A 13,953-nucleotide genomic window follows, 5' to 3' on the forward strand; every position below is an offset into this window, starting at 1 on the left:
AAATAATTTATTGGTAAGCAATTAATTTAACTTTTCTTAGGCATGCCAATTGATACTTCTTGGACGTATATTTTTTAATTTAGGGTTGAATTGCATTAGAATCTCTAGGATATCCGGAACCCGTCGGCTTATTCGTAACTGGTAAAATGGACACCTATGGTAAGTTGCGAAATAGTTTTTTTTTTGAGGGAAGGTTGAACTTTTATGAAACAATATTTAATTCCACAAGTCATCGAGCTACCTTGACAAACCACTTAGATTTTGATATAATTCCTAGTACATTTATAGCACCGTCGAATCGGTTTCTTATTCGGAACTGGCCAAATAACTGTACATGTAAGACAGCAACTTTTGAAGCTGCCACTGATGTAAACTGAATTAATGATTGGGGCTAAGTGTAACTAGTAATTGTGTTTGAGAGTCTGCTATAAGGATAACTCAAATAATTATAACTGAAGAATTATCAAAGATAGGACTGTTTTACTTATGGGAAGCTATAGAACAAATTCAGTTAAGAAATCATTATGTGATATTTACAATATCTTCCACAAGGATATTTGATGTGAATTAATCTTTGAGAAGGTGGTCTTCCACATGCTGTAGACCCGGATAGCAAGCTTAGATTGGTCCATTGTTGGGCCACTGTTGTCACTTATGTTGGTCCAATGTCGGAGAATTATATTGGACCAAAGTTGCACAACGTTGCACCTACATGTTGGCGTTACGTTGGTCCAATCATGAATGTCAAACAATGATAATTCTTATGTTGGCCCAATGTATTTGCGCACCAATATGTTGGCGTTACGTTGGCCCGATGTCACACAAAGATGATTTCAATGTTGGCCCAATGTAGGCCCCATGACAAGCTTTTCATGCATTGACAGCAAAATTCATTCAACGATTGTACAATAAAAAATAAAAGAAATATTTAAATAAAAAACATTTTCAACATTATAGTTTACATAGCAACCTTGGTTCAACAATGTCGGTTCAACATTATACAACAATGTCCATACACCAACATTAAAAATAACAATGTCGGACCGATATTGGAACAATATCACTGCACCAATCGTTGTAATGACAATGTCTGACCAATATCGTTCTGCCAACTGCGATATGTAGCCGATATAACCATATGCCAAAATCGGCCCAATGTAAGCTTGCTATCTGGGGAAGCCCTATTTGACTGATTTCCAATACTGAAATCAAATATAACCAGATTAACTGAGTGTTTCTTATTTGTATTTATTCATTTTTTTTTTTGACTAATCCCATAGTAAGTGACCAATGTTGAAAAAAAAGATACATCTATCAAAACTTCTTTTAAAAATAAACAACACTGAAGACAATCTGATTATGACTAAATAGTCTTTTAACTGCAACAACGTACAAACAGATCGAGGGACGCGTTTCAATCTCATAAAATTATTTTCATTTAAATATCTTTATTTACATTAATATTTTTAACTCCCTGTCTTGTCTACAAATGTGATTCATATTTCCAGATTCCTGTATTTTTCTTCAAGTAATTTAACTTAATCAAATTAGTGGTTAGATCGAGCCAAGGCATCAGCTACAACCGTTATATATGTGTTTAACTCAATGAATTTTTATTCATTCACGACGTTATTGCCCTCTTTTCATTTTTTCTCCGGTGTAATAGGTACACTTTTATCTTATGCAGCATGTTAAAATTTGGCATCTTCATGAGCTTCATTTTTTCCAGTCATATTTTTTTGCTTTAGACTTGCAAGATCAAATTTTAAAGATGACACTTGTTTTTGATTGAGAGTAAATGTTATGTATGTTTGAGCAAATACACAAAAATCTATAAAATCTTCATCATCCGTATCACAGCTCTGTGGTCTTTCGGGACCCCTTTTCTATTACCGTAAGCTGTAAAGAAGCTTTCTCACATTACATTCCCATGCTTTCAAACATTAGTGGCGTTTTTTACATTTGTAATTCCTTCTCTTGATGAAATTGTTTCGTTTAGGTTTCGAAGATCGGTAGGCATATTCATTGTTTTTTGTTCTCTCGGGAAAACTGTTGTTTTATATTTCTGTCAGAAATCTCTAAAATATCTTTGGCACATAAGAAATTAGATGTTAAATTACTCGTACTTCTTTCTGACGGCTTTATCTTAAAAATCAATTTAAGAAAATCTTAGAAAAGGCTACCATACATGTACATGATAGAAGTGGGTTTTCCGTTGATCAAAAAATTATGTCCATTCTTAAAATAATTTCATATAAATACTAAACATCGACTTCATAATCTTAAGGAAATAAAAAAATATATATAGCAAAAGATTTTTATTATGGTAAAGGAACAAATTCATTGACCTAAAAATTAAGAAAATTCTGTGCGAGGACATCGTTTACGGCTTTAACTTTGTGAAGTCACAGAAATAGGTGAACTGCATTAGAAAACCTCTCGACGTTTATGATTTCCGGAGAACACTTGTTAATCTCATTGCTGTAAGATTTTTATTGGGTTTCCCTCAGCTCGCACAGAAATCTCTTATCATAAATTCTTCCTTTGACACAAAAATGTAGTTGCATTCAAATGACTGAGATCTTTACCAATATACCACAGAAACTGGCTTTGTTATATATTGGATAAGATCTTTCAGTTGATAAGCACAAATTAGGTGGGTTTTTTTAAAAATCTGAATAACAAACAGAAGACCAGAGGCTTCAGAAAATATCCATCAATAAGCTCGAGATACAGAAAATATAGAATTGAATTCTGAATATTTAACGACGTTCGCTCCTGATATTTAAAGTCTTAAACTTTTTTTGCCAAGTATATTTTTAGTTTCTACAGACATAGCTTAATTAAAATTCAAATCAACAATACGCTTCTTTTGGCGCTACAGTACATTTAATATGACCTTTTTGCACTGAAATTTGTGTCTTAATTAAAAATTATATTTTTGACGTTTTCCCTCCAATATTTTTATTCAATTAAAGCATGAAACAAAATGAACTCTATGTTTGTTTTAAAAAAGACACTTAAAAATTGTGACTAAGAAAAAGTTTTAAATTGCTTCGCATAATCAATTATTTGACCTTTTTGCACTAATAAAAAGTGATTTTTCTGGCATTGAAAATTTATTAAGCAAGAAAATTATTTTAAAGTCTTAAACTTTTTCTGATTTTAAGCAAATAGGTCAAATTTATCTTGAATATTTAGATAATGTTATAGTTCAAAATGGAAAAACTGATCATTTTCGTCTAAAATACCTTCCGCCACAAAATATAGTCCCTATCTTAATTTTACTTGAATGGAATTTAATCTCCGTTTCTTCATTGTATATATCTGAAGGTCCACTGTAGTTAAATTTGCACTGTAGAATTCAGATTTAATGTTAGAACTTAAAAATGATGCAAAATTTTATAAATAAAGGATCTGACCAAATTACGCTCAAAATCTCAGGATCGAACGTCCTTAAGGTAGGTCGCGGGTTTGCTTTTGTCATCAATTTTGGTACACAATTTCGACGATTCGAGCGGTTGTTTTGTGCACATTTGATTATGACGTCAGTTACGTCACAAAGGCAACGTTGTGTTGTTTCCCGTTAAAATTATCTGCAGATCACTTCAATTCTGTACGATTCAAGTAAATTAATTAATTAATCAAGTAGATTAATTAATACAAAGTGCATGCTATTGAACGTAAACCTCGTACATGTTTTTTAATTAATTTCTAGTCTGAATTCTGATGTGATTATGTATTATGTCTGAGGACAAATTAAATACAGTACCAAATGAAAGGAGTAATTTATACTGTAAGTGTTACTGAACTGCTAAAAGTCTATCAGAATAACCCAGCGTTAAAGTTATGGTATGCAAAAATAAAGTTCTTATAAATAAAATTCCTTGCGGAAAACTTGAGGGGTTGTATGTGTGTATGTTATTTGTAACTCATAGGGAACATGCGTATTGCATCATGATAGCCAATCAAAGGGCGAAAATATGCGCATATTATTCAGGATGGAATTAATCTATAACACTAAAACGGATAATTCTAATTAAATGTATTTTCTTGTTTCTATTTTATTAGCATCATCATTATTATTAATATTATTTGGTTATTGTGTATTTAAATCTCATGTTGTCGCCTTTTTTCTGGCTAACAAATTGTGAAATGCATTTTGAAAACCAAACTTATTGAAACACCTGGACTGTTAGACTTATATGATACTGTAAACAATTTACAAGTATCAATTTTTTCCCTAATATATTTTGTAACAAAAGCTCCAAGTGTAAAAGCTAAATGCAAGTGTTTTACATTTTGCGTATGGAAACTTGATTCACAGAAATCGAAATTAAATATTTGAGAGGTAGGGCCATGTACTACCTTGCGACTAATATAGAAGGAACATTGTACATGTAAGTAACCCCCCCCCCCCCCCCCGCAAATTTCTCAGTATCGGGATATTTTTTCTTTACCATTTTCGAAAAAAAAGATTAAATTTATATGGTATGCCTAAATTACCATTGACCATGGATAATTTCCCTAAAAAACAGGAACTCATATTTTTCGTGGTGTTGTCGCTGCATGTTAATTCTCATGCACGAGGAATGTTTATACCGTTCATTCTGACTCCGTGGTCATAATATGAATTTCACAATACTAGTGAAAATAAGTTGCTGGTCTTCGAAATAAGTTATATGATGAATAAAATTGAATTTTGCGTCTATGACATCTTTTAGATCTTGAATATTCCAAATGCCAAAATATTTATTTACGTACTGTAAACGTTACTACATTTAACAAATGACGTTGTAGACATTAATAACGCCATAAACGCAACATTTTATCAAAATAAAAGGAAACTTTGAAATTATTTAGTGAAAAATCTAGCGAGAAGACATATTGATTTTTTTAAATCAATAGTTTTGATTTTACCTCATCTTGACATTTTGAATTTCCTGACTAATTCGTCTACGTCTTTAAAAAGTTATCCAACGTTTTTAGAAGAAACTATTTTCACAAAATTGGCTTAAAAACGTCATTTTCCATATATTTCAATAGTAAAGCGTAAAAAATGTTCTAATAACAATACCGCGTTTATAGTAATATAGCGTTAAAATTATGTAGGCAAATTTTATAAAAATTGCAGATAATACGCTGTAAATTCTCAGGAACATTATATCAAATTTTCAGGACATGTTTTCTCGTAAGAATTTTTATGCAGTAAACCCGCGACCTACCTTAAAAGAAAAATCTTAACATTTAAATGAACGTTGCGTGAAATATCAGAATGAATCTTTATATCGTAATAAAAATGTTAATCCCAACAATTACGTTAATCCCATTTTATAAACGATTTTCTATTGGATCTAGGAAGACAAATCGAAAGGAACCTGGAGTGATAAAAGAAAATGATAGACGACCAAGTCTCTTCCCACCGATCGTGACCCTCTTTGTCCTTCAGAAAACTCTGACTTATGTGCTTCACTTCCTCACACGAATTAAAACAATCGATCATTGAAACACAGATCTGGAATTTCCAACAAAAGATAGCTTTAATTAAAATTAAGTCTCGACTCTCGACTGTATTTTTTTCCTTTTGATTTTTTTTTCTTAAACTCTAGACAATTGCATGTTTACTTATTGAGATCATTTTTTTTTTCGAATTCTTATCTTCTTTGAAGATGTTTTTTCCCTTAAAACAAAATATCTCTATAATTGTTTCCATTTATTTTTATAAATCATTAATTATTATCAGTTAAATTATATCTTTAAATTCAATATATACTTTTAAGTGTTATACGAAATTAATATACAAAGAAATTACATGACACATAATTTAGTTCCATCGTAATGAGAATGTTCATTCTTGATATTAAAACCACATATCCTTCAAAAAGAAATTAACTCTCAGAAACCAGCGGAAAGGAGACATTATTTTTTGTAATGTTCCTACCGTTGCAAATCCAATATCTGGTTAAATAAGTGATTGAAAGAAGCATTTTGTTCAATTATTTAGCAATACACTACAGATCCCCTGGACGGCTTCCTCCGTGTAATGTCCGTGTCAACTTCCTGTCCATAGAATTACAAGTGCCAGTGGTAAAAGTTAACATTCTTGAATACTGTAATGAATGCTGCTCCAACATTGAAGGATTTCGTCAATTGGGCCCAATTAAAGGAACCAGGTATCCATATCTCGTTAGTAAATGGGTAAACAAAAGTTAATATCTACCAGAAGAAGCGCTTCGGTTGGGATTTTTGCTGCTTTAATCATTAAAAGAGCTGCATAATAAAATAGTTTTTAAATTTGTTTACGATAGATCGATTTTTTTTTTCAAGAATACATGCACTTTGATTTTCTTTACATCATAGCCTTTTCAGTTTTAACCCAGATAACTTATCATGATCGGGAAATATCGGGAAAAAAACTCCATGGACAATTTATTATGTAAATAATGGCTTAACATGAAAAACGTCAGTCAACATTGACTTAATAATAAAATGTGTTTGCTGACAACGCCACTGAATAGAGTATAAAACTTGCCAAATGATGATTTTAAATGAGGCTGTTGATATTCTTCTTTCGTCAACTTAATTGTCAATAACTTACCTCGATTTAGAAAATGTTCATACGTAGGACATGACCTTGCGCATCGAATCAACTCTGAGATAAAAACTGCGTATATATGTATGCAGGTAGGTAGCGGCCTATAGCTGCACAAGCAAGGGAAGTTGACCATTAAATAAGTTAAGTTCATCATGTTTAACACATAGCTTTGTTAGGTTACTGTTTACGTCTTATTTTCTAGTTAATGTCCAAGTATGAAACAAAAGTGTCAGACTCTGTGGTAGTATCTTTTATCTCAAGCTCACTGGGTTATATTGTGTCGACATTTGAATGGAAATAACTATTTTTAATTGATAATTTGTCGTCGATATAAATCACGTACCCTCCGGAGAAGAAGGCGGATAAAAAATTTTCAGACAGAAAAATCAAGAAATCTCAAGATTATTGAACATTGAAGGAAAATATACTTCAGAAAATAATTTCTACTGTGAAAGGGGATAAGTAATCCTGAATTTAAGTGTAAACATGAGTCAAAATGACATAGGAGATGAACGTACCTCTGTCATAACAAAATAAGATGGCAGTCAAAACAAACACAGAAGGGGGAGGGGGGGGGGGGGCTCCAGACTCAACAAGAGGCCCAGGGGCCACAGCGCTCACCTGAGCACATATGCTAGGAAAAAGCACCAATCAGATCAGAATTGAAAAGTTTACTGAGGGGGTGGGGGGAGGGGGCTTGAATTCTAATACTCAGTACTACTTTAGAATGCCTCCATATCAATAATGCATATAACTTCTTGAGAAAGTTCTTGATAAAAAGATTTTTTAAAACATTTTGTTTGTATATATTTGAATTTGACTCCACATTGTGGTCCTACCTTGTCCCTGGGGGGTTATGATTTGAACAAACTGGAATCTACACTACCTGAGGATGCTTCCATATAAATATCACTAATCATGGCTTTGCAGTACTTGAGAAGAAAAAATTTTAAGATTTCCCTATATATTCCTATGTAAAACTTTGATCGGCCATTGTTGCCCCACCCTACCCCGGGGGTCATGATTTGAACAAACTTGAATGTACACTACCTGAAGATGATTCAACATGAGTCTTCATCTTTCCTGTCCCAATGGTTCTTGAGAAGAATATTTTTGAAGATTTTTCCTATATATTCTTATGTAAAACTTCGATCGACCATTGTAGCCCCACCCTGTCTCCAGGGGTCATTATTTGAACAAATTTGAATCTACACCACCTGGGGATGATTCCACATCAGTTTCATCTTTCCTGGCCCAGTGGTTCTTGAGAAGAAGATTTTTTTTAAAAAATGCCATTAATTTGTCACAAATTCATAATTATCTCCCCTTGAAAGAAGGCGTGGCCCTTCGTTTGAACAAACTTGAATCCCCTTTACCCAAGGATACTTTGTAGCAAGTTTGGTTGAAATTGGCCCAGTGGTTCTTGAGAAGAAGACGGAAATATGAAAAAGTTTACATCAACGACGAGGATGCCGACGACGACAGACAATGGACAAATTTTGATCAGAAAAGCTCACTTGAGCCTCCGGCTCAGGTGAGCTATAACAATTCAAGAAATAACTCAATGACAGCAATACTGTCTCCTGTGATACAAGGCCATTGTAATAGAATTCGAACAAAGAATGACCAATATTGAAACTGTTGTTAACACAAAATGTCATGAAAATGATGTTAGAAGGATTGTACGAGATCTAGAAGAATTTGACCAAACCATGGTAAACAAAACTACACCTGTGGAGACACATCAAGAAACGAATCAACCCGATATAATAACTTCTGTCATCTCAGAAATAAATGAGAGAAAATCAAGAAAAGGCAATCTCATCATTAATGGGGTAGAAAAGTGTTCGCCAGAGTTAAAAGAAGAAAGGAAGCAGTTTGATATGGACAAAATTATAGACACAGTTAAAACCAGACCTGCCTACCCTTTTCATTGCAAGGGTGTAATTTCAGTACATTTTTGGTGGAATTTCATAGGTAAAAGCGTAATCAATCATGTTTTCCTATTTTTTATTTTTTTTTTGTTTTACTATAATACTTTATTTTCTATCAATTCAACCGGAATTGTACATTACTAAACAAAGCTGGCATAAAGTTTTTCTTAATTTTTCGAATCATCTACAAGCAAAAAAGTGTTGTAAAGTACCAGTATCCTATATCAAACTCAATTCAACCCTTAATGAACCATTTGATCAATTTGTATAAAATCACTTACTTGAAGACTTGCGTTTGAATGTTAAAAGAAATCGTACATTATACCATTTTTTCATCTTTTTAACACTCATATTTCTCTATCTTTTTCTAAGCAATGTTAAAAGAAATCTAATTGAGTAGAAATGGCTGTATGTTTTGCAATATCGTTTAATAGTTAACATAAGTAGTGTCTTCTCGTCTTCTTCCGAATCTTCGCCATACCAGTTCACATGTAACTACTAGGTATACTACGTACATTATCGAACTGGTCTTTGAATTATTTTTATAAGAAATTCTTATTTCATTTCAGCATGTCGTACTTTAACTCTAAATTTAGACCTTCATAATGGAATTTTCACCAAAATATCAAATGCGTAAAATTAATATAAGTGGCGTAATAGCGTAATTTTGTGGTAAAAAGCGGAAGAATTACGCCAAAAGCGGAAGGGTAGGCAGGTCTGTAAAACTTGCAATAGACATCAAGAACTATAACATTGACAAGGTAACAAGGTTATGGGCAAATACACAACAACAACAAAAAAACAAAACAAAACGACCAATCCTAGTGAAACACCAGAACTGAAAATTGCAATCTTGAGAAATGCAAACCAGCTGAAGGGAGAGGATAAGAAATATGACTCAATTGCTCTAAGTCATGAGCTGACAAAATCTAAAGGAGAGGAGACAGAAAGTTATATACAGAAGCCAAAGCAATGGGAAAAAAGTGTCAAGGTAATTTTTTATACAAGGTCCGAGGCCCTCCAGGAGCACGAAGAATAGTCGAAGTAAAGACCCCAGAGTAAAAAACGTCAGAAAAAGAAATTGTACAGATGTAAATAATACTGGTGGAGGTTTTAATGTTCTAAGCAGTTAAAATTGCAGACCAGTTCCGCAAAAAATTTAATGAATTTCAAACTAGAGTTAGCATTTCAAAGCCAATGGTGATAGGCATAACAGAAGTGAAACCAAAGAACAGTGTTCATAAGCTTAACCAGTCTGAATTTCGTTTAGACATATTAGGGGATTACCGGGGTATGATATGATTAGAGTCAATGTCGACAATTGCATCGGAAGAGGCATGGTACTCTATACCCACAAATCACTAAATGCTTACGATGTGATACTAGAGACAAAATATGAGAATATTTTTTGTTAAAGTAAAACTTAACAACCAAGACAATTTACTGATTGAATTACTGAACAGATCACTGTCTGATTCTCTAATGGTGAGCGACAACAATAGTAACTGTTCTTCTTCAGTTAATAAGTGAAGCATCAAATAAACACTTAAGTAACATTTTAATGATGGGAGACATCAACTGTCCAGGAATTGACAGAGCAAGTTGGAACACACGATACAATATTGAAGCACCTGAATACAAATTTATCTAGTGTTTACAAGATAATTACTAATTATCTCAACATGTCACCAAACCAACAAGATTGAAAGGAACTGACACACCTCATGCTAGATATTATATTTACAAATGAAGAGAATATGATCAGCGATCTTGAATACCAGAGTCCACTAGGCAAAAGCGACGATTGTGTAATGCAGTTTCAATTTAACTGTTATATAAAAATCAAAATCCATAACAGAAACAGAATGTGCTATGATAAAGGAAATCATAAAAACTTCAACAAAGAAATACGAGTAGAAGATATCAACTTGGAAGTACTTCGGAACCAGAAAGACGATATAGATAAAAACTGGCATCGGTTTTAAGACAAGCTGTAAACTGGAGAAGAGGTATATCCCGAGTAGGAGAATTAAAACAAGTAAAAAGAAAAGTGAATTTCCGATGGATAAAAAGATTCTTGAAAGAATCCGTAAAAAGAATATATTATGCAGGAAATCCATAGAGTCTAAAGACCCAGTAGTGAGAGTGGAGTACAACAAAGTAAGAAACCAGGTACACCCCTGTTAACGCGCGATCGGCAACGCGGATAGTTAAATTCAACTACATGAGGAAGATGAGGTTAAATAAAACATTATTTTGTCCTATTTCCTCGCAATTTTCCTTCAACATTTCTGACTTTTTAAATGCTACTAGACATGTTTAACACCATAAAAGTCCTCTACGCATTAAAAATCACCATATATTATGTTCAAGTTAAGTTTTCCTTGAACGTGACTGCCCTAACGTGACACATGAAGCTCGTTTAAGTGGTATTTCTTACCTTATTACGTATACCCGACAGTCCAAAAGGCACATTTGCATTGTAGATAGGTAAATCATAAATTTTAAATCCGATGAAGTTCTTCATCAAATAGAAAGCGTTGAAATACTGTAGATGACTTAATTTTCGCGACACCTTATTTTCGCGAGATAGTCATTGACTCTTTATTAGCGAGACAAAATTTTCACGAATTGTGATCATTGCTCTATATAATCTTAAGGAATTCTATTATACGCGAATGAAATTTTCGCGAGCATACTTACGCGAAAATAAAGTTCTCGCGGATAAAAAATTGATTTACAGTAATGGTTTGAAGTGATGAACACATGCCAAACGTTTTGGCGATCCGCAACGACTCTATAGGCGATCGTACAACAAAGAAAATATGATAAACATGCGATCGTGCAGCTTGAAATTTATAAAATACTTTTAATGAAATAAAGTAATAGATAGCCATGTGATATGGGTGGAAAGTCTATCGAAATAGAACGAGATACCGAGCATTTGATTTTCGAGAGGGAAAGAGCGAATTTAACTGATGTTCTTGTATATTAGTTGAATAATGTCCGTATTTTAAGAGAACAAAATTTAAAACTCCATGGAACCCTAAAACTTGATATTATTTATTTGATTATTGTTTAAAACAGATACAACTGTACCTATAGAGTGTTATAGGACCGAATTTTAGCAATATAGAAAAAAAGGTCTATTGTCTATGAAATGGCAGTTCAATTACAGGAGTTGGCATACATATCTTTTCAGAAAATAAAAAAGATATGTATTGATACTAAAAATAGTTAAAAAAAAACATAACGATCAAAAGAATTTGCATACCTAGCAATTTTACCGAATATTTTCAGTAAATGTTTTCAGTAAAAATGTGTTGTACACGCACGTGTTAATATAACAGCGTTATGTATTACAGTATATCTTTTAATTTACTGAAAACTGTTATTATTATTAGTATTTTTTTTTTTAATTAATTGCCAATTTTAATATCATGCACGTACATGTACAGTGTAGAATCGGGGGTGGGGTGGGGTGAAAACTTTACTTTCATAGGCGTCGGAGGCAAATTGAAGGGGGCGGGGCTAAACCAAAAGACTGGTTGTCCCCCTTTTGCAGTATATAGTCAAATCCGGGTAAGGCAGCTGGTAATTTTTGGATAAAATTTGGTTGTTCAAGAACTTGAATCATAACACTCCCTCCCTCCATCCCACACAACACATTTCCGAGATTGAATTTTGAGTTTAGAAAATGTTCCTTTACTTACACTTTGCATGAGAAACCATCTAAGATATTTAGGGGGTTTGGGGGGGGGGGGGTTGACACTGTTATGAAAATTGAGGTAAAATTTCTACTTTACATTTTTGTTAGCCACCAAACTCTTTTTCAATTGTATCTCTTTAATCTACGTAGTTAATTTCAATTTTCTATATTAATGTAGGACAATTTTAAGAGTTATAAAGGTATATAACAATGACTGATTGCCTAATTTAAATGTAAAATATCTATTGTATATCAAAATAAACTTTTTGACACCAAGATTCTCTGATTTGTGCTATTCTTATTTCGTGTGTTGTACGATCGCTATTTCTATGTTGTACGATCGCTTCATAAAAAGATACATGTCGTTGACGATCGCCCCGTGGTTGTCAAATTTTCCAGTTAAAATTTGGTTTAAGATAATGTATGTAGTTTTAATTTTAAAATCATTTAGTTCATACTTCCAAGAACCGTTACATAACAAAAGCAGCAAATGTTCATAGGTAATAACAACAATAAACTAGTGCTAATTAAAACGGGAACCGTTACAGATGTTCCCCAAACGCTCCCCAACTCCCTTTTTGTGCCACATTCCCCGAAGCTTCATTAAATAAGGCAAACTCTATGCATTTAAGACTTTAACAAGGTTTTCCCAGAAGTATACCAAGTATATTCAAATTTTAGCAAAGCACGCGTGCGCATGTGAATGCATATGCATAATGACGATATCATCGTGTCTACACTATTTAGAAATCTTGATATACTAAATATAGAAGCATTTAATCCAAAAGCATTAAAAAATACGCTCATACAAGTGTATTTTTAATTTTACTAATTTCACGTGCACGCACGTGCATGCATGCGCATGGTGACCATACCCTCTTGTAGGAGTCTATTATGCCTGTTTAAGGTCCAAATCCCATCCTGTTTGGTTGAAAAACAAGGAAGTTACAGCCATTTAAAGTTTAAGCCAATCATATTGAAGCGCACGCGCATGCGCATGTATTTATGAAAATTGTTATATATCATATTGTAGGATATCTTAATGCATGCCTATGTTTAATATTTCATAGCATTTTGTCAAAATACGAAAAAGATATTGCGATTTTTGTTTCAGCCAATCACAGCAAAGCAAACGTGCACACGTGCACGCACGTGCATGCAAGTGCATGACGACCATACCTCCTTGTGAGAGTCCATTATGTCTGTCTATGTTCTAAATCTCATACTGTTTGGTTGAAAAACAAGGGAGTTATAGCCATTTAAAGTTTAAGCCAATCAGATTGCAGCGTACGTGCATGCGCGTGTTTACATGAGAATTGTTATATATCATATTGTAGTACATCCTAAAGTATGCCTATGTTTTTAATTTCATAGCATTTCGTCAAAAAACAGAAAAGATATTGAGATTTTTGTTTCAGCCAATCAGAGCGAAGCGCACGTGCATGCGCGTGAGTTCGTGCTAATTTGACAGTGTCATATTATCTACAGTATTAATATATCTTTATATAATGAGTTTCAAATCATTTCATCAAAAAATGTAAAAGTAATAGCTGTATTAATTATATCAGTCAATTCACTCAATTCACGCGCACGCACGTGCATGCGTATGCGCACAAAATGACCTTCGTTCCGCACACCTAAACTACAAACCTATTAACCCTAAAAAGGTTTAAGCTCAGTTGGGTGAACAGTTTCTGAGAACACTCGCGGACAAA

This window comes from Saccostrea cucullata, unplaced genomic scaffold (assembly GCF_032062105.1).
Source record: "Saccostrea cucullata isolate Sc308-1 unplaced genomic scaffold, CSIRO_AGI_Scuc_v1 ctg687, whole genome shotgun sequence".
NCBI lineage: Eukaryota > Metazoa > Mollusca > Bivalvia > Ostreida > Ostreidae > Saccostrea > Saccostrea cuccullata.